Here is an 18,946-nt window from a genome sequence, read left to right on the forward strand (position 1 = left end):
TATCAAGGTAGTGTCAGGGACAGGTGGTCAGGAAGCATCTGGGGAGGGGGGTTTCAGGGTCAGGGGGCTGGAAGCATTTGGCAAACATACATTAAATAGGCAAATATTGTAAAGCAGGCAAACATAGACAAACATTCCTCAAGACATCAGATAAGATAGCTTCAGTTTTAGGTTTATGATAGGGGGAGATAAGGAAGACTGTGCTGGGAAACCTTGGGGGCTGGGGGTAGCTAGCCCAGGCGAGAAATAGTTCAGTAAACTGCCAGACTGATTTTTAAATCCAATGCTAGGTGTGAGGTGATACCTCAGAGTTGTTTTGATTTGCATTTCTCTAATTATTAGAGATTTAGAACAATGTGCTTATTGATACTTTTGATTTCTTTACCTGAAAATTTCCCATTCATGTCCCTTGCCCATTTATCAATTGGGGAATGGCTTGATTTTTTATACAATTGATTTAACTCCTTGTATATTTGAGTAATTAGATCCCTGTCAGAGTTTTTTATTATAAAGATTTTTTCCCAGTTTGTTGTTTCCCTTCTGATTTTGACTACATTGTTTTTGTTTGTACAAAAGCTTTTTACCTTAATATAATCAAAACCATTAAATTTACATTTTGTAATTTTCTCTAACTCTTGCTTGGTTTTAAAATCCTTCCTTTCCAGAGATCTGACAAGTATACTATTCTGTGTTCACTTAACTTATTTATAGTTTCCCTCTTTATATTCAAGTCATTCACCCATTCTGAATTTATCTTGGTGTGGGGTGTGAGATGTTGATCTAAACCTAATCTCTCCCATATTGTTTTCCAAATTTCCCAGCAATTTTTGTCAAATAGTGGATTCATGTCCCAAAAGTTGGGCTCTTTGGGTTTATCATACACTGTCTTGCTGATATCATTAACCCCCCAGTCTATTCCACTGATCCTCCCTTCTGTCTCTTAGCCAGTACCATATTGACTTAATGACTGCTGCTTTATAGTATAGTTTGATATCTGGTACTGCTAGGCCCCCTTCCTTCACATTTCTTTTCATTATTTCCCTTGATATTCTTGATCTTTTGTTATTCCAAATGAAATTTGTTATAGTTTTTCCTAATTCAGTAAAGAAGTTTTTTTGGTAATTTGATAGGTATAGCGCTAAATAGGTAAATTAATTTGTGTAGGATGTTCATTTTTATTATGTTAGCTTGTCCTACCCATGAACAGTTAATGGCTTTCCAATTGTTGAGGTCCAGTTTTATTTGTTTGGTAAATTAATTAATTTAATAGGTAAATTAATTTGGGTAGTGAAGCCGTCCACCGACTCCACGAAGATTCCTAGTGGGTTGGACACTCAGAAAGGGGAACCAAGGACTGAGTGAAAATGGGTTACTGGTTAAGGATTAATGGAAAGAGAACATAAGGCGAGAATAAAGACACACAGACACAGAAAGTTTTGGCTTAAGGTAGACAGACAGCGAGTAAGCTCTGATGGTCAAGAGCTTATTTCCAACTGATTTCTTGTCACTTTTATTGGGGTTACAACAGTATGGGGGGAAGGGAAGAGGCCAGTGGCCTGATACATTAACATTATGAGGTAATCATCATAAAATGTAAACTGCCAAAACTTGAAACAATAGATAGAGCTAAGATCAGGATCCAGGGTGGATATGGCCTAAGGCATCTACTGATGTTTGATACCTATGTTAATTGATCATTGAAGGAAAAGTAAGGAGACTGAGATAACTGACTCTCTTCTGGGGTGTAGCCTTAGGGAAGGGCTAGGGATTTGGCAAGGTCAACATTCAATTTGACTCAAGATTACAGAGATCAATCATTAGCAGTATAAGAGTTAAGTTTTGAATACTTCTTAAAATAATATCACGATTAATGTATACCTGGATTGCTACAGGTAGAATGGTCATTTTTATTATGTTAGCTCATCCTACCCATGAGCAATCAATGGCTTTCCAATTGTTTAGATCCACTTTTATTTGTTTGGAAAGTGTTTTGTAGTTGTTTTCCTATAATTACTGTGTTTGTTTTGGTAGATAGATTCCCAAGTATTTTATATTGTCTAGGGTGATTTTAAATGGTGTTTCTCTTTCTACCTCTTGCTGCTCTAATGTGTTGGAAATGTATAGAAATGCTGATGATTTATGTGCATTTATTTTGTATCCTGCAACTTTGCTAAAGTTGTTGGTTACTTCTACAAGCTTCTTAGTTGATTCTCTAGGATTTTTTAAGTATACCATCATATCATCTGCAAAGAGTGATAGCTTAGTCTCCTCCTTGCCTATTTTGATACCTTCAATTTCCTTTTCTTCTCTAATTGCTACTGCTAGTGTTTCTAATACTATGTTGAATAATAGAGGTGATAATGGGCATCCTTGTTTTACTCCTGATCTTATTGGGAAGGTTCTAATTTATCCCCATTGCATATGATGCTCGTTGATGGTTTTAGGTATATACTGTTTATTATTTTTAGGAAAGGTCCTTCTATTCCTATACTTTTCAGTGTTTTCAATAGGAATGGATGCTATATTTTGTCAAAGGCTTTTTCAGCATCTATTGAGATAATCATGTGATTTTTGTTTGTTAGACTGTTGATATGGTCAATTATGTAGATGGTTTTCCTAATGTTGAATCATCCTTGCATTCCTGGTATAAATCCCACCTGATCATGGTGAATTATCTTCTTAAATACTTGCTGGAGTCTCTTTGCTAGTATTCTATTTAAGATTTTTGTATCTATGTTCATTAGGGAGATTGGTCTATAGTTTTCTTTCTCTGTTTTTGATCTCCCTGGCTTTGGAATCAGTACCATATTTGTGTCATAAAATGAATTTGGTAGGACTCCTTCTTTGCTTATCATATCAAATAATTTGTATAATACTGGGATTAGTTGCTCTTTGAATGTCTGATAGAATTCACTTGTGAATCCATCAGGCCCTGGCGATTTTTTCTTAGGGAGTTCTTTGATGGCTTGTTCAATTTCTTTTTCTGATATGGGATTATTTAGGTATTCTATTTCTTCTGCTGTTAATCTAGGCAATTTATATTTTTGTAAATATTCATCCATATCTCCTAGATTGTTATATTTATTGACATATAATTGGGCAAAGTAGTTTTTAATGATTGCCTTAATTTCCCCTTCATTAGAGGTGAGGTCTACCTTTTCATCTTTGATACTGTCAATTTGGTTTTCTTCTTTCCTTTTTTTAATTCTATTGACCAGTACTTTGTCTGTCTTATCTATTTTTTCAAAATACCAGCTTCTAGTCTTATTTATTAATTTAATAGTTCTTTTACTAATTTCTCCCTTCCCTTTCTACCTCCTCCCTTATTATTCCCCTCTTTTTATTTTTAAAGGCCTAATGAATTCCCTCCCCCTTCTTCTCCTCTCCCTCCTAACATAATAAAAATGACCATTCTACCCAAATTAATTAATTTCATTCATTTGGAATAACAAAAGATCAAGAATATCAAGGGAAATAATGAAAAAAAATGTGAAGGAAGGGTGCCTAGCAGTATCAGATATTAAACTATACTATAAAGCAGCAGTCATCAAAACAATATGGTACTGGCTAAGAGATAGAAGGGAGGATCAGAGGAATAGACTTGGGGTTAATGATGTCAGCAAGACAGTGTATGATAAACCCAAAGAGCCCAACTTTTGGGACATGAATCCACTATTTGACAAAAACTGCTGGGAAATATGGAAAACAATATGGGAAAGATTAGGTTTAGATCAACATCTCACACCCCACACCAAGATAAATTAAGAATGGGTGAATGACCTGAATATAAAGAGGGAAACTATAAATAAGCTAAGTGAACACAAAATAGTATACCTATCAGATCTCTGGGAAAGGAAAGATTTTAAAACCAAGCAAGAGTTAGAGAAAATTACAAAATGTAAATTTAATGGTTTTGATTATATCAAGCTAAAAAGCTTTTGTACAAACAAAAACAATGTAGTCAAAATTCATAAGGGAAACAACAAATTGGGAAAAAATCTTTATCATAAAAAACTCTGACAGGGGTCTAATTACTCAAATATACAAGGAGTTAAATCAATTGTATAAAAAATCAAGCCACTCTCCAATTGAAAAATGGGCAAGAGACATGAATAGGCAATTCTCAGGTAAAGAAATCAAAAGTATCAATAAGCACATGAGAAAGTGTTCTAAATCTCTAATAATTAGAGAAATGCAAATCAAAACAACTCTGAGATACCACCTCACACTTAGCAGACTGGTTAAAATGAAAGAAGGGGAGAGTAATGAATGTTGGAGGGGATGTGGCAAAATTGGGACATTAATGCATTGCTGGTGGAGCTGTGAACTGATCCAGCCGTTCTGGCTGGTAATTTGGAATTATGGTCAAAGGGCTATAAAAGACTGCCTGCCCTTTGATCTAGCCATACCATTGCTGGGTTTGTACCCCAAAGAGATCATAGATAAATAGACTTGTACGAAAATATTTATAGCTGCGCTTTTTGTGGTGGCAAAGAACTGGAAAATGAGGGTTTGCCCTTCAATTGGGGAATGGCTGAACAAATTGTGGTATATGCTGGTGATGGAATACTATTGTGCTAAAAGGAATAATAAACTGGAGGAGTTCCAGGTGAACTGAAGAGACTTCCAGGAACTGATGCAGAGTGAAAGGAGCAGAGCCAGAAGAACACTGTACACAGAGACTGATATACTGTGGTAAAATCGAATGTAATGGACTTCTGTACCAGCAGCAATGCAATGACACAGGACAATTCTGAGGGATTTATGGTAAAGAACACTACCCACATTCAGAGGGAGATCTGCAGGAGAGGAAACACAGAAGAAAAACAACTGCTTGAATGCATGGGCTGAGGCAGACATGATTGGGGATGTGGACTCAAAACTACCACACCAATGCAACTAACAACAATTTGGAAATAGGCCCTGAACAAGGACACACATTACAACCAGTGGAAATGTGCGTTGGCCATGGGTGGGGGAAAACCGGGGGGGGGGGGTGGTGAAGGGGAAAGTAGGGGTATAAAGCATGTAAACAGGTTAAAAATGAATATTAATAAATATTTTTTTAAAAAGTCCATCTTTTTAAAAAAACAGTGTTTTCCTGATGCTAAGTACCTATAGATCATTTCAAGCCTGTCTCAGAAGACCCACAATTATAGGTGGACCTAAGAGCAATGGAAAAATACATAGTTATGGGATTATGGATTTGGAATGGGCAGGAATCTTAGAGGCTATCAAGGCTAATTTTCTTGTTTTATAGATGAGGAAAATAAGGCCGTGGCCATCATCAGCCAGGCAATGAGCGCTTATTAAAGGGACAGCTTGGTGGCTCAGTGGATAGAGAGCCAGGCCTGGATATGGAAGGTTCTGGGTTCAAATTTGGCCTCAGACACTTCCTTGCTATGCAACCCTGGGCAAATTACTCATCTCCCCTTGCCTAGCCCTTGCCACTTTTCTGTCTTGGAAATGATACTTAATATTGATTCTAAGAGAGGGTAAGGGTTTAAAACAAACAAACAAACAAACAAACAAACAAACATTTATTAAGTGCCTGCTGTGTGGCAGGTACTATGCTAAGTTCTGGGGATATAAAGAAAGGCAAAATAAGATCTTTGCCCTCCAGAAGCTCCCAGTCTAATGGGAGACAACATGCAGACAACTATGAAGAAACAAGAGATGATCAATAGTGTAAGGATTAAAAAAAATTAAGGTTGGACTAAATATAAGAGAAATGTGGTCACTGAAATTATTATATCTCAAGTCAAAATGACTTTATAGTAGCTTTATTTACAAAATAGAGATAAAGAGTAAGGTAGATAAATGAGAAAGAAGGTAGAGTTAAGAAATATAGCTTAACAAGCTAAATATCTGCTCTGGTGCCTGCCTTTGCTTCGATAAGGCTCCAGAAGCCTAGCCAAAGGGCACAGAGGTAAATTAGGTATCACCTATGTGACCTCTGAGAGGGAGGCCTATCCGGTGTTAATCTCTCTGGAAGTCAGGAAAGGAAGGTCCACTTTTTCACTCATGCACATGGTAGTCCAAAGTTTGGGGCCGGAGCTCCTCCAATGCCAAGTTCAAAGGAGAAAGAAAGAGCTGATCACAGGAAGTTGAAACTACGTTTAAAGACCCTTCTTTGTGTCACTTCCTATGCCTTCCTTCTACTTTACATGGGCCAATTGCAGTTTTAGAATTTTCTTAAGACTGTCCAGGGGGCAGTCAGTCATTTCTGAGTTGTCACTCACTCTAGCACATGGGTTGCAGACCTCCCCTCACTTAAGGGAATGTGGGGGTATATACCCTTCTGGTGATTAAATCTAAAATTGGGCAAGGGAGAGTTAATCCCATCTTCACAAGAGAAGGAAAGCACTAGAATTAAGGAGAATCTGGAAAGGCTTTTTATTATAGAGGGGGTTGTAACCAGGCCTTGAAAGAAGCCAGAGAAGTCAGGAGACAAAGATGAGGAGGGAGACAACTCCAGGAAGACTAGGAACCAGAATTAGAACCAAGGGCCTCCTAACTTCACACTCAGTGCTCTATCCACAATTCCAAAGCAGGTAGTAATAGCTTGCATTTGTGTAATATAACATGCATAGTACCTGGCCCATTCAGTTCAGTTATGTCTAACTCCCTGTGATCCCACTTGGGGTTTTATTGGCAGAGATACTGGGGTGGTTGCCATTTCTTTCTCTGGCTCATCTTAGAGATGAGTAAACTGAGGCAAACAGGATTAAGTGACTTGCGCAGGGTCCCACAGCTAATAAATGATAGAGGTCAGATTTGAATTTAGCTCTTCTTCACTCCAGTCTCAGGCTTTATCTTCTGTGTAACCTCACTGATTCATGGTAAGCGATTAAGTGCATGATGGCTGACTAAATAGCTAGAGAGTGGTGGTATAGCAGACATCAGGAAGGGCATTTGTCACCATAAAAGGAGGAGGACTACTTATTTATTTTTAACTCATATTCTATCTTAGAATTGATGTTAAACTTTGGTTCCAAGGCAGAAGAGCAGTAAGGACTAGGCAATGGGAGTTAAGTGACTTGCTCAGGGTCACACAGCTAGGAAGTGTCTGAGGCCAGATTTGAACCCAAGACTTCCCCATCTCTGGGCCTGACTTGCTATCTACTGAACCACCTAGTTGCCTCTGGGAGAGTAAAGATTGACATAGGGATGGACCAGAGTTGTGGATTCATTTATAAAAAAAAAAATAAAAGAAGCTGTGGAAAATATGTAGTGTTTCGGGAAGATATCCTATAGAAGAGTAGAAAGACACAGACAAGAATCTTAGATGAGAAAGCATGAATGAAATCACCAGGCCACTAAGGCCAACTGAAGAAGTCTTTGACCCTCAGAGCCATAAAAAACTTAGCATTGCTCCCTCTGGAGATTGCCTCTTAGCCAGCTGTTAGAAAGCAGTTGACTAATGGGTAAGGAGTGACCTTAGCACTTAGAATGCCAGAGTTGGAAGAGATCAAGGTGTTAATGACAGATAATAACTTAATGTGTTGTATCTTGCAGGGAGTATTTTTATTTTAATGGGTCACTTTATTTTAATGGGTTAATGTAGAGCTTTAAAACCAAAGGAATGAATCTCTTAAAAATGGAACTTTGGGCATTTTGTCAGGTCATGGAGAAGGGCAGCTATCTGGGGGCAAGTGGGCCTTTCTGGTGCTCCTACAATCACATCACATGTTTGCCTTATTCTATCTGGATTGAAAGCTGTTCTGTGCTGTACTATACAGTCTTTGAGTTCCTACTGAGTTCAATTTTCACAAAGTGAGAACAATAAAATCAGGCTTTGTTGAGAACAGTAGATACTGGTGTGAACTAATGTGCAGCATTTGAATTTAGTAAACCACCCAATCAAGTTTTGTTGCAAGTTATCATTTGGAAAGATTAAAAGAGTGAGAAGGGATGAATAGAGAGTGTGTGCTTGACAGCTTTGAGTCCCTATGTGGAAATGGGGTGCCCTGGTGAGACTTTAGCAAAAGCTTAACAAGAGACTAAAAAACAGAGACCTTGAGAAAGAAAGGAAAAGATGAAAAATTTACATTCCCTTCTCTAGAAAGGAGAAGGAGCAGAGGCAGGAATAAGCATTTATATCATTCCAACTATGTGCCACGCACTCTTCTAAGTGCTTTAAAAAAAATCCATACTTTCCATCTTAGAATCAATACTTCTTATTGGCTCTAAGGCTGAAGAATGGGAAGGGCTAGGCAATGGGGGTTTAGTGATTTGCCCAGGGTCACACAGCTAGGAAGTGACTGAGGCCAGATTTGAACTCAGGACTAAGTCTCTAGGCCTGGTTCTCAATCCACTGAGCTACCTCACTACCCCCCTATTCTAAGTGCATTTTACAAATATTAACTCATTTTATCTTTACGACAACCATGGGAGGGAGGTGCTATTATTATTTAATTGTACTATTGAGGAAAGTGAACCATGCAGAGGTTAAGTGATTTGCCTATGGTCACAAAGCTAGTGTGTATCTGAGGCAGGATTTGAACTAAAGACTTACTGACTTCTGGCCTAGTGTTCTATTTACTGGCCATCAGCTGCCTTTAAGCTGGATTGGGAGACGTGAAGACTAATTAAAGGTGAAAAGGCTAGCAAGGCAATACACTGCCTCCATCACATAGGCTGTATTCACAGAGTTGCTCTGCCTCACTAATTTATTAGACTCCCGAAGAAGTCTGGGTGGTGAAAAAAAAAACAATTACTCTATGGGATCTTGGAATGGTTTATGGAGGCAAGGAACATCTGAAAGAATTTATCAAAAGGAGAGACAAATATTTACCCATTTCCAGTGTAGGTACTAAACAGTTTTAGAACTGAGGCTCTGACAGAGTCAAAGGGAAGAAGTTCCTGCCAATTCTGAAAGAGCTCTCCAAACTTCTGAAAGGAGGCACAGTGGATAGAATACTAGACCTAGAGTCAGGAAGACTCATTTGCTTGATTTAAAATCCAGCCTCAGACATTTACTAGCTGTATGACCTTGGGCAAGTCACTTAATCCTGTGTGCCTCAGTTTCCTCATCTGTAAAAACAAGCTGGAAAAGAAATGGCAAACTACTCTAGTATCTTTGCCAAGAAAATCTCAAATGGGCTCACGGAGAATCAGACCCAAACAAGTATGTTCAGCCTCATTAAAAGACTATAGCCTTCTATAACTGAATAAGCCTTGGAGAATACTTTATTGGTACTCTGATAGGTTTCTTTGTCAAGAAAACCCCCAAAGGGGTCACACAGATTCAGATGGGACCAAAAATGTTTGAACAACAACAAAACCCTGAGAAGAGAGCAGTGGCAGACCTACCTGGCTTAGTCCAGCAGGAACGGAGCTAGCTTAGCTGCCAAGTAACCTTTTCTAAAACTAGTAGCAGATTGGCCTATCTGGCTGGGATACCGTACCCAGGTAGGAATATGTGGAAAATGTTTTGTAATTGTGTTCATATAATTCCTCAATTTTTCTTGGCAAATAGATTCTCAGATATTTTATATTGTCTAGAGTTGTTTTAAAGTTATTTTATTTTATGTCTTTCTATCTCTTGCTGCAGAACTTTGTTGGTGATATAAAGAAATACTGATGATTTATGTAGATTTATTTTGTGTCCAGCAACTTTACTAAAATTATTTCAACTAGTATTTTAGTAGATTATCTAGGATTCTCTAAGTATACCATTATATCATCTGCAAAAAATGATAGTTTAGTTTCTTCATTACCTACTTTAATTCTTTTAATTCCTTTTTCTTTTCTTATTGCTAAAGCTAGCATTTCAATATAATATTAAACAATAGAGGTGATAATGGGTGTCCTTGGTTCACTCCTGATCTTATTGGGAAGATTTCTGACTTCCCCACTATAGATGATACTTGCTGATGGTTTTAGGTAGATGCTACTTATTAGTTTAAGGAATGACCTATTTATTCCTATGTTTTCTAGTGTCTTTAATAGGAATAGGTGTTGTGTTTTGTCGAAGGCTTTTTCTGCACCTATTGAGATCATCATGTGATTTCTGTTAGTTTGGTTACTGATAAAGTCAATTATGCTGATAGTTTTCCTAATATTAAACCAGCCTTGCATTCCTGGTATAAATCCCACCTGGTCATAGTGAATGATCTTTGTGATATATTGCTATAGTCTCCTTGCTAATAACTTATTTAAATTTTTTGCATTTATATTCATTAATGAAATTGGCCTATAATTTTCTTTTTCCATTTTTGTTCTTTCTGGTTTAGGTAACAGTACTATATTTGTGTCATAAAAAGAATTTGGTAAGATTCCTTCTTTGTCTATTTTCCCAAATAGTTTATATAGTATTGGGATTAATTATTCTTAAAATGTTTGATAAAATTTATTGTGAAACCATCTGGCTCTGGGGATTTTTTCTTAGGGAGCTGATTGATGGTCTGTTCAATTTCTTTTTCTGATATGAGATTATTTAAGTATTCTATTTCATCTTTTGTTAATCTGGGCAATTTGCATTTTAAAAAATATTCATTCATTTCACTTAGATTTATTTGCTTATAACTGGGCAAATTAGTTTTTAATGATTGCTTTAATTTCCTTTTCATTGGTGGTGAATTTACCCTTTTCATTTCCGATAACGATTATTTGATTTTCTTCTTTCCTTTTTTAAATCAGATTAACCAGTTCTCATTTTATTTGTTTTTTCATAAAACCAACTCCTAGTCTTATTTATTAGGCTCTTTTACTAATTTCTCCTTGAACTTTTAGGATTTCCAATTTAGTCTTTAATTGATGACTCTTAATTTGTTCTTTTTCTATTTTTTTAGTTGACTGCCCAATTCATTAATCTGCATTTTCTCTATTTTATTAATGTAAGCATTTAGAGATATAAATTTTCATCTAAGTACTGCTTTGGTTGTATTCCACAAATTTTGATATGTGGTCTACTCATTGTCATTCTCATTAATGAAATCATTGATTGTTTCTATAATTTGTCCTTTGGTCCACCCATTTTTAACATTAGATTATTTAATTTCCAACTAATTTTTGATTTGTCTTTCCATGGAGCTTTATTGATTATAATTTTTATTGTGTTCTGATATGAAAAGTATACATTTATTATTTCTGCTTTTTTGCATTTGGTTGTAAAATGTTTATGCCCTAATGCAAGGTCAATTTTTGTGTAGGAGACATGCACTGCTGAAAGGAAGTTTTTTTCTTTCTATTCCCATTCAATTCTCTAGATATCTATTAGTTCTAACTTTTCTAAAATTTCATCCACTTCCTTTACTTCTTTCTTATTTGTTTTTTGGTTTGATTTATCTAGATCTATAAGGGGGAAGTTGTGGTCTTTAATAGCTGTTTCCTATTGAAGCTCATTTAATTTCTCCTTTAAAAATTTGAAAGCTATACTATTTGGTGCATATATCCTTAGTATTGATATTACTTCATTGCTGTAATACCTTTTAGCAAGATGTAATTTCCTTCCTTCTCTCTCTTTTTTTTTTATTTTAATTTTTAAAACCCTTATTTTCCATCTTGGAGTCAATACTGTATATTGGCTCCAAGGCAGAAGAGTGGTAAGGGTAGGCAATGGGGGTCAAGTGACTTGCCCAGGGCCACACAGCTGGGAAGCGTCTTCCTTATCTCTTTTAATTGGATCTATTTTTGCTTTAGCTTCATCTGAGATTGTGATTGCTATTCCTGATATTCAAATTTCAGATGATACACAATAAATTCTTCTCTAATCCATCACCTTTACTCTGTGTGTGTTTCCCTCCCTCAAGTGTGTTTCTTGTAAATAATCTATAGTAAGATTCTGTTTTTTAATCCACTCTGATACCTATTTCCATTTTATGGGTGAGTTCATTCCATTCACATTCATAGATGATTACCAACTACATATTTCCCTCTATCTTATTTCCTCCTTTTGATCCTGCTCTTTTTCTTTTCACTTTGACCCTCCTCAGAGGTGTTTTGCTATTAATCACCCCCCCACACACATACTTCCTTCTCCCTTCTTTCTCCCTTCCTCTCATCTTATTCCCCTCCTACTTCTTTAGATGGTAAGATAATATTCTATACTTGAATGAGTATGGTTGTTATTCCCTCTCTGAGCCAGTTACAATGAAAGTAAGGTTTAAACATTGTCCATCACCATCCTCATCCTTCCCTCCATTGAAATATTTTTTCATGTCTCTTTAGGTGAGATAATTTACTGCATTCCACCTCTCCCTTCCCTTTTCTCTCAGTGCAATCCTCTTTTCCACCCCTTGAATATTTTTTGCCTATAGCTATCCTAATCAGTTTACTTGCATACCTTTTATGCATACTTCTTCTACCTTCTCTAATATTGATAAAAAGTTCAAAAATTACAAATATCCTCTTTCTATGTAGAAATGCATAGTGTTTGACTTTATTGAGTCTTTTAAATGTTCTCTTTCTTATTCACATTTTTAAGTTTCCCTTGGTTTTCATGTTTGGACATCAAATTTTTCTGGTTAGCTCTGGTTTTTCACCAGAAATGCTTAGAAATCTATTTTATTATCTGACCATTCCTTCCTGCCCCCCACCCTAAAATATTATACTCAGTTTTGCTGAAAATGTTATTCTGGGTTGTAAGCTATGATCTTTTACCTTCTGGGATATCATATCCCATGCCTTCTGATCCTTTAAGGTGGAGTCCACTAAGTCCTGTGTAATCCTGAAGGTAGTTCCATTGTATTTGAATTGTTTTTTTTTTTTTTCTGGCTACTTGAAATAAGTATTCTCTCCTTGTCCTCAGGGTTCCTGAATTTAGCTATAACATTCCTGGGAATTGTCATTTGGAGATTTATTTCCAGAGATGACCTATTGATTCTTTTAATTTGTATATTTGTATTTTACTCTCTGGTTTAAGAATATCAGGGGAGTTTTCTTTGATAATTTCTTGTATTATGATGTTCAGGCTTTTTTTTTTATCATGGCTTTTAGCTAGTTCAGTGATTCTTAAATTGTCTCTCCTGGATATATTTTCTAGGTCAGATGTTTTTTCAATGAGATATTTCATATTTTCTTCTTTTTTTCATTCTTTTCATTTTGTTTTATTTTTTCTTGATGTCTCATGAAGTCATTAGCTTCTAGTTGCCCAATTCTTATTTTTAAGAAATGATATTCTTCTATGAGGTTTTGAGACTCCTTTTTCATTTGGCCCATTTTTTTTTTTGCATTGCTTTCATATTTCTTCTTCATTCTCCCCTCTGCCTCTCTTAATTGATTTTCAAAATACTTTTTGAGCACTTCCAGAATCTGAGACCAATTAATCTTTTTCTTTGAAGCTTTGCATGTGCTTGTTTTGCTTTCATTGCCCCTTCTGTGTCTGTGTCTTGTTCTTTGTCACCATAAAAATTTTTCTATGGACAAGTGTTTTTCTTTCTTTTTTTATGTTTGCTCATTTTCCCAGCCTTTATATTGACTTTCACTTTTATCTTAAAGGTGGGCTCTGATCACAGAGTAGAGAGGGCACTCTCTTAAACTTCAGTTCTTCCTTGATGCTACCCTTATTTCTATTTCTGGGTTTCTGCAATTTTCAATTCTTCCAAGGTGGTACGATAGCCTGTGGGCTAGGAACTCTGAAAGCCAGAATGCTGTAAACTACCCTATGCTGGGGCTCAAAGTCTAGCCTCAGGCTTGGACAGAGCCTTTTGGTTTTACTCTGGGCTTGATCAGGTCAGATACACTGTGGACTACCTTGCCCTGGGGCTTATAACTTTGAGCTTTAGTAAGGGCTAACTTGGTCTGGGCTCCCATAGGCCAGGGCCCTGGAGACTGTCTTGTGCTGGGGATTAGGGCCTAGTTCTGGGCTTATATAGACCAAGAGTGAGACATAAACTGCCTTAAGCTGGGATTCAAGTTCTTACTTAAAGCTTAGGATGGGGATCCTGGCTTCACTCTGGTTTATTCAGATCAGATGAGCAGTACAGACTGCTTCATGTTGGAATTCAAGTCCTTATTACAGGTTTGGGTTTGGGCTTAGAACTTTGCAGCCTGTGTGTAGGGTTGCACTACTGTTGACTTAGACAGGATCTCAGAGTCTGGATGTTGGCTTGGACCCAGATTCAGAATCTGGAACAGTAGATGAGGGGCTTGCTCTTGGCTTGTGCCCATTTTTTGGTTTAGCCTCCTCTTGGCTGTGACCCACTCTGGTCCAAGTGAACCAGATGCTCTGCCTACCTTTCAAGTTATTCTCTGAATGAAAATTGCTTCATTACATCTCCTTTCTTTCACTGGAGTATTCATTTTGAGGTGTTATTTTAAGGTTGGTTGGAGAGGATTCTTATGGTAGTTTGAGATTTCTCTGCTTCTTTCTGGGGGGAACATGCACAGCTGAGCCATAGATGACTTGTCACAAATTTTGTGAAGACTATCCTGAGAGAGAAAGGATATTGAACTTTCTGTGGTTCCAGGACTGTGAGATGTCTTGGTCACGTATGTCTCCTATATCTGTGCTTTACTACAATCATACTTTCAGTGTATGCCCACTCTTTTTCCCTTCTGTACTTAGTGTGTATATGGAAAAATGTACCCTTGGTGTTGAGGGAAATGATGTATAACTACTGTACTTGCTGTGCCATTTATGGAAATGCCTTTGCTAAAGACAAATCAGTCTACTGGGCAGCACACCAGTGGGAGCTCATAAGTTAATATTTAGGAGAGTGGACATAGTTATAGAGTTACCCCCTAGAACTTTGAGAAGTACAGCAGCCTTTCTTCAGGGATCCAACTGCCAATGAGAAAGGCGAGTTAGCCCATAGGGGAGGTTTCTTATATCTAAGTAAAGAACATAATCTAGTAAAAAGAACATTGGTTTGATTTGGAGGATATATTAGCTAAATTTGTTAGAAGGTGGTATAAATAAGGCCAACAGACAATATGGGTCATTTAAGCTAGTGTCAACTTGGAATTTAGAAACCCCAAGTTTGTGGCAACTTGAAATTGGGAGACCTCCAAGTCTATCCATTTCAGACTCAGGAGTTTCAGATTAACAATATACCTTAAAGTACTTGGAAATCCCAGTTAGGTGGAGCTAGCCAACCTAATCAAATGTCAAGTACTCTTTTGTCCTGGTAGTTTCTCCCATTCTATCAAAGTCTTTTTCCCAGGTAGCACAGCCCTTAGTTGAATCTTTCCCTTTTGTATCCATTGTAAAGCATTAGACTCTCCCTGATAAACCTGTCTTGTACTTTTCATTTCATTGTAGCCATTGTAAAGCCAATCAATCATACTCCCCAGTCCCCAGTGCCCTAAGAGGTATGTAAGTTCCTCAGATTCTATTGTTCCTCGGAACTATCATCTAGTGCAATGATTTCTCCCAGGGATACTTCCTCAGAGACCCAGGGTATAGGCCCTGTAAAGTTCTTGGCACAGGGCTCTATGTAGTGGCCAAATTTGGGCCTATCCCTCTCCTGATTAAAGACTTGGTTTTTCTGACTACTTGAAGTAGTTCTGTGTTTTTTCCAAGTTAACACTAGTTAGTAGACATAGACAAAGCTGTAATATGTCCCTAAACTGCCCACCCTAAACTTAGCCAGCCACATCAAGCATAGTTAAAAGATAATTTGATGAGAATGTAAATGGTTCAGCACAAATGCATTGCAACTACTGGAGCACATCTTCAGGTCTCTCATGCTATGTGAGCTTAGGTAAGGCAGTGAATGTCCCAATTTATGCTCACTTTTTCTAACTATGAAAAAGGGGAAAAAATCAATACCCCTACTTAGAGTGATGGGAAATTTTTAAGTGTCTATACCTTTGAAAGGAAAATTAATGAAAATCCAAATACCACCTTATTTTAATATTTCACAGTCTTTCAAAAGAGGAATACTTAATTTGGGGGTCTGGGATAATGATTTCCATATGATTAATTTCCTTTTTAATCCTTTGAATTCTTATTTTATGCATATAAAACCATAATTCTATGAAAGGATGTGTTCATTTCACTCCATTGCTCAAGGAGTTCATGGTACAAAAAAGGTTAAGAACCTGTGTTTTAGAAGTCAGTGCCAGCTCCATGGAGCACATAATTTAAGTCAGAGTTTCTCTCTCTTTGTTTCTCTGATTTGATTGAACTCTTTCTGGAAGTATAAGAAAGGCCTGACCAAGAGTTGATCATCTTGAAAACTAACAAGATAAGTCTAAGGCATGAAAGGGATAAAACAGTCCCAAAATCAGAGGCCTCTTTTCTGACCTAAGGGTCAGAAATTGTTATCAATGAAACCTGAGTTGAACTACTTTGAACAGAAACTTAATAAAGATTAGGGGTAGAGGAGGAGGAGGAGAAAACAAGTATGAAATTTAGTAATAAACATAGAATTGAAATCTCCACAATTGTCACTTCTGTCCCTAAAAAGGATTGCCAACTATTAATAGAACCTACTTGTTTCTGAAGAAGTAACAGTAATTGCATCAACAAAAGCCTGATGGAACCTTTTCATGAAACCTGAAGGTCAAGGATCTTAAGTTCACCTCACTAGGAAAGGAGCAGAATACAAAGATGATGGTTCTCTATTCATTTTTCTCAAAAATAGTACTTTTCACTATGTTTTCTAAGCAATATTTAAAATGTTCCAGTAAACAGCCTCTGCCTTAAGTGGAGCTTCTAGAATGGCAGACAGCTGATTGTATAAAGCTCTCACTACCTACTCCTCCCAAAATGTACCACCCCTCTCTCCACTTCCCCAAAAAACAACTCAATCAGGTGGGATTTACTGAGATCAAAATGGAGGGCAGCCCTTGCCTAAATTCAGGAGGCCCAAGAAGATGCATAGTTGATCTTATGGATCTTCCATTTCCTTTTCCATTCCCTTAACTAAAATCATGGGACAAATTGACAAGTAAGGAAATAGTAAAGTCTTTAGGATGAGGGGAGACTTCCGGTTAAGATGGTGGCAGAGTAAGGAGCAGTTGCTCAATCTCTCCTGACCAAAGCATACAGGACCCCTCAAGGGGAAATAAAAACGAGTCCAGAAGAACGAAGGAACCCCACAACAGGGTGCAGCATTGAAGGTACTCAGAATCGGGGCATTTCCACGCTATAAAGGGGTGAAACAGCTCTCACTAAAACGTGAGAGGAAGAAGCCCCTCCCCCACCCCCCACACTGCACACCTCGCACAACGCCAACGCACAAGTGTGAAAACAGGACTGGGGCAACCAGATAATCACTGGCAGCCCCAGGGCTTGTACCTGTGTGCAGCAAAACGAGGGACCCCAAGTAGCTGGGGCCCGCATGGACTTTCCCCAAGTGTCCACATGGGTGAAGGCACCTCCTCAGGCCAGGACAAAGGCCTCTAAAACAAGGCTTTTCCCAAGCACTGAAGGCATCGCCTCAGGGGCGAATAAAGATCTCCAGCCCACAGACTTTCACTACCTTCTGCATGGGTGAAGGCAGGGCCCTAAGAGCATCTGCACAGGCAAAGGCAGTGCCCTAGGCTTGAATAACGATCTCCAGCCCAGGCTTGGACCTCCAGTGAGGACCCCGTGCAGACCTGAGCGTGGCTGTGGAAGCAGCCCCAAAGGCTGCTGAAGGAACCTCGGGCAGAGGGGCAGACCGGGAATTACCAGGAGGCCTGACCCCGAGGACAAGGAGACCAGAGCCCCAGGAGCTTGCAAGGCGCAGGCAGACCCTGAGTGCAAAGACAAAGCTGAAAAGGGGCGGGGCTAACAATGGCCAACAATAAGGAAGTCCAGAAGAAAAAGACTATCAAGAGAAACTCTGGAACACTCGACAACTTCTACACAGAGAAAATCCAGACAACAGAGGAGGGAAAACAAAAATCCAAACCTCCCCCAAAAAATGAAAGCTGGTCACAAGCTATGGAAGAGTTTAAAAATGAAATGCTGAGGAAGATGGAAGAAATCTGGCAAGAAAATAACAGTTTAAAAGGCAGAATTTCGCAATTGGAAAGTGAGACAAGTCAACTGAAGACCAAAAATGACCAGATTGAAAAGGAAAACCAAAAAATTATAGCCGAAAAAACCAAAACATTAAAGCCGAAAACCAGTCCTTAAAGGCTAGTATCGAACATTTAGAAACCAATGATCTCTCAAGACAACAAGAACAAATAAAACAAAGTCAAAAGACTGACAAAATAGAAGGAAACATGAAATATCTTAATGAGAGAGTGACAGACCAAGAAAACTGGTCTAGAAGAGACAACTTGAGAATCATTGGTCTTCCAGAAAAGGCAGAAATTAATAGAAACTTGGACTCCATACTTAAAGAAATTATTCAGCAAAATTGCCCTGAAGTTCTACAACAAGAGGGCAATATAGACAATATAGTAAATAAGAAAAATAAGATATTCTATTACACACAAAGAGGGCATGGGAAGGGGAGGGGATAAATAATACCATAAGAAGGAGAGGAAGAGAGCATAATCAAACCTTACTTTCAGTGTAATCAACCCGGAGAAGGAAGAGTAGCTATATTATCCATCCAGATAAAAAACTCTATCTAACCCTACTGAGAAAGTCAGAAGGGATAAACCAAAGGGAGCAGGGGAGTGGGGAGGCCAAAAAAGGGAGGGGAGAAGAAGGGGGAGGGAATTCATTTGGTCTTTAAAAAACAAAAATAGGGGAACAACAAGGGAGGGGGCAGAAAGGGAAGTCAATCAAGGGAGGGGATAAGGGATACCGGCTCAAAGCAAACCACTGGTGTAAAAGAAAATAGTGTAATAAGAAGGAGTGGGTCTAGGGGAGGATACAAAAATGTCAGTGAATACACAACTAACAATTGTAACTCTGAATGTGAATGGGATGAACTCTCTCATAAAACGGAAGCAAATAGCAGAGTGGATCAGAAACCAAAATCCTACCATAGGTTGTCTACAAGAAACACATATGAGGCGGGTAGACACACACAAGTTCAAGGTTAAGGGTATGAGCAAAATCTTTTGGGCATCAAATGAGAAAAAGAAGGCAGGAGTGGCTATCATGATC

At 38.0% G+C, this 18,946-nt stretch overlaps 1 protein-coding gene across 1 annotated transcript in view; it reads left to right on the top strand.

Moving 5' to 3' along the window:
• Positions 1 to 18,946, top strand: part of GPR176 (G protein-coupled receptor 176) — a 166,397-nt gene that overhangs the window by 106,268 nt on the left and 41,183 nt on the right. The gene's annotated exons all lie outside the window — the stretch shown is intronic.

The sequence above is a fragment of the Gracilinanus agilis genome, chromosome 2, assembly GCF_016433145.1.
Source record: "Gracilinanus agilis isolate LMUSP501 chromosome 2, AgileGrace, whole genome shotgun sequence".
NCBI classification, from domain to species: Eukaryota; Metazoa; Chordata; class Mammalia; order Didelphimorphia; family Didelphidae; genus Gracilinanus; species Gracilinanus agilis.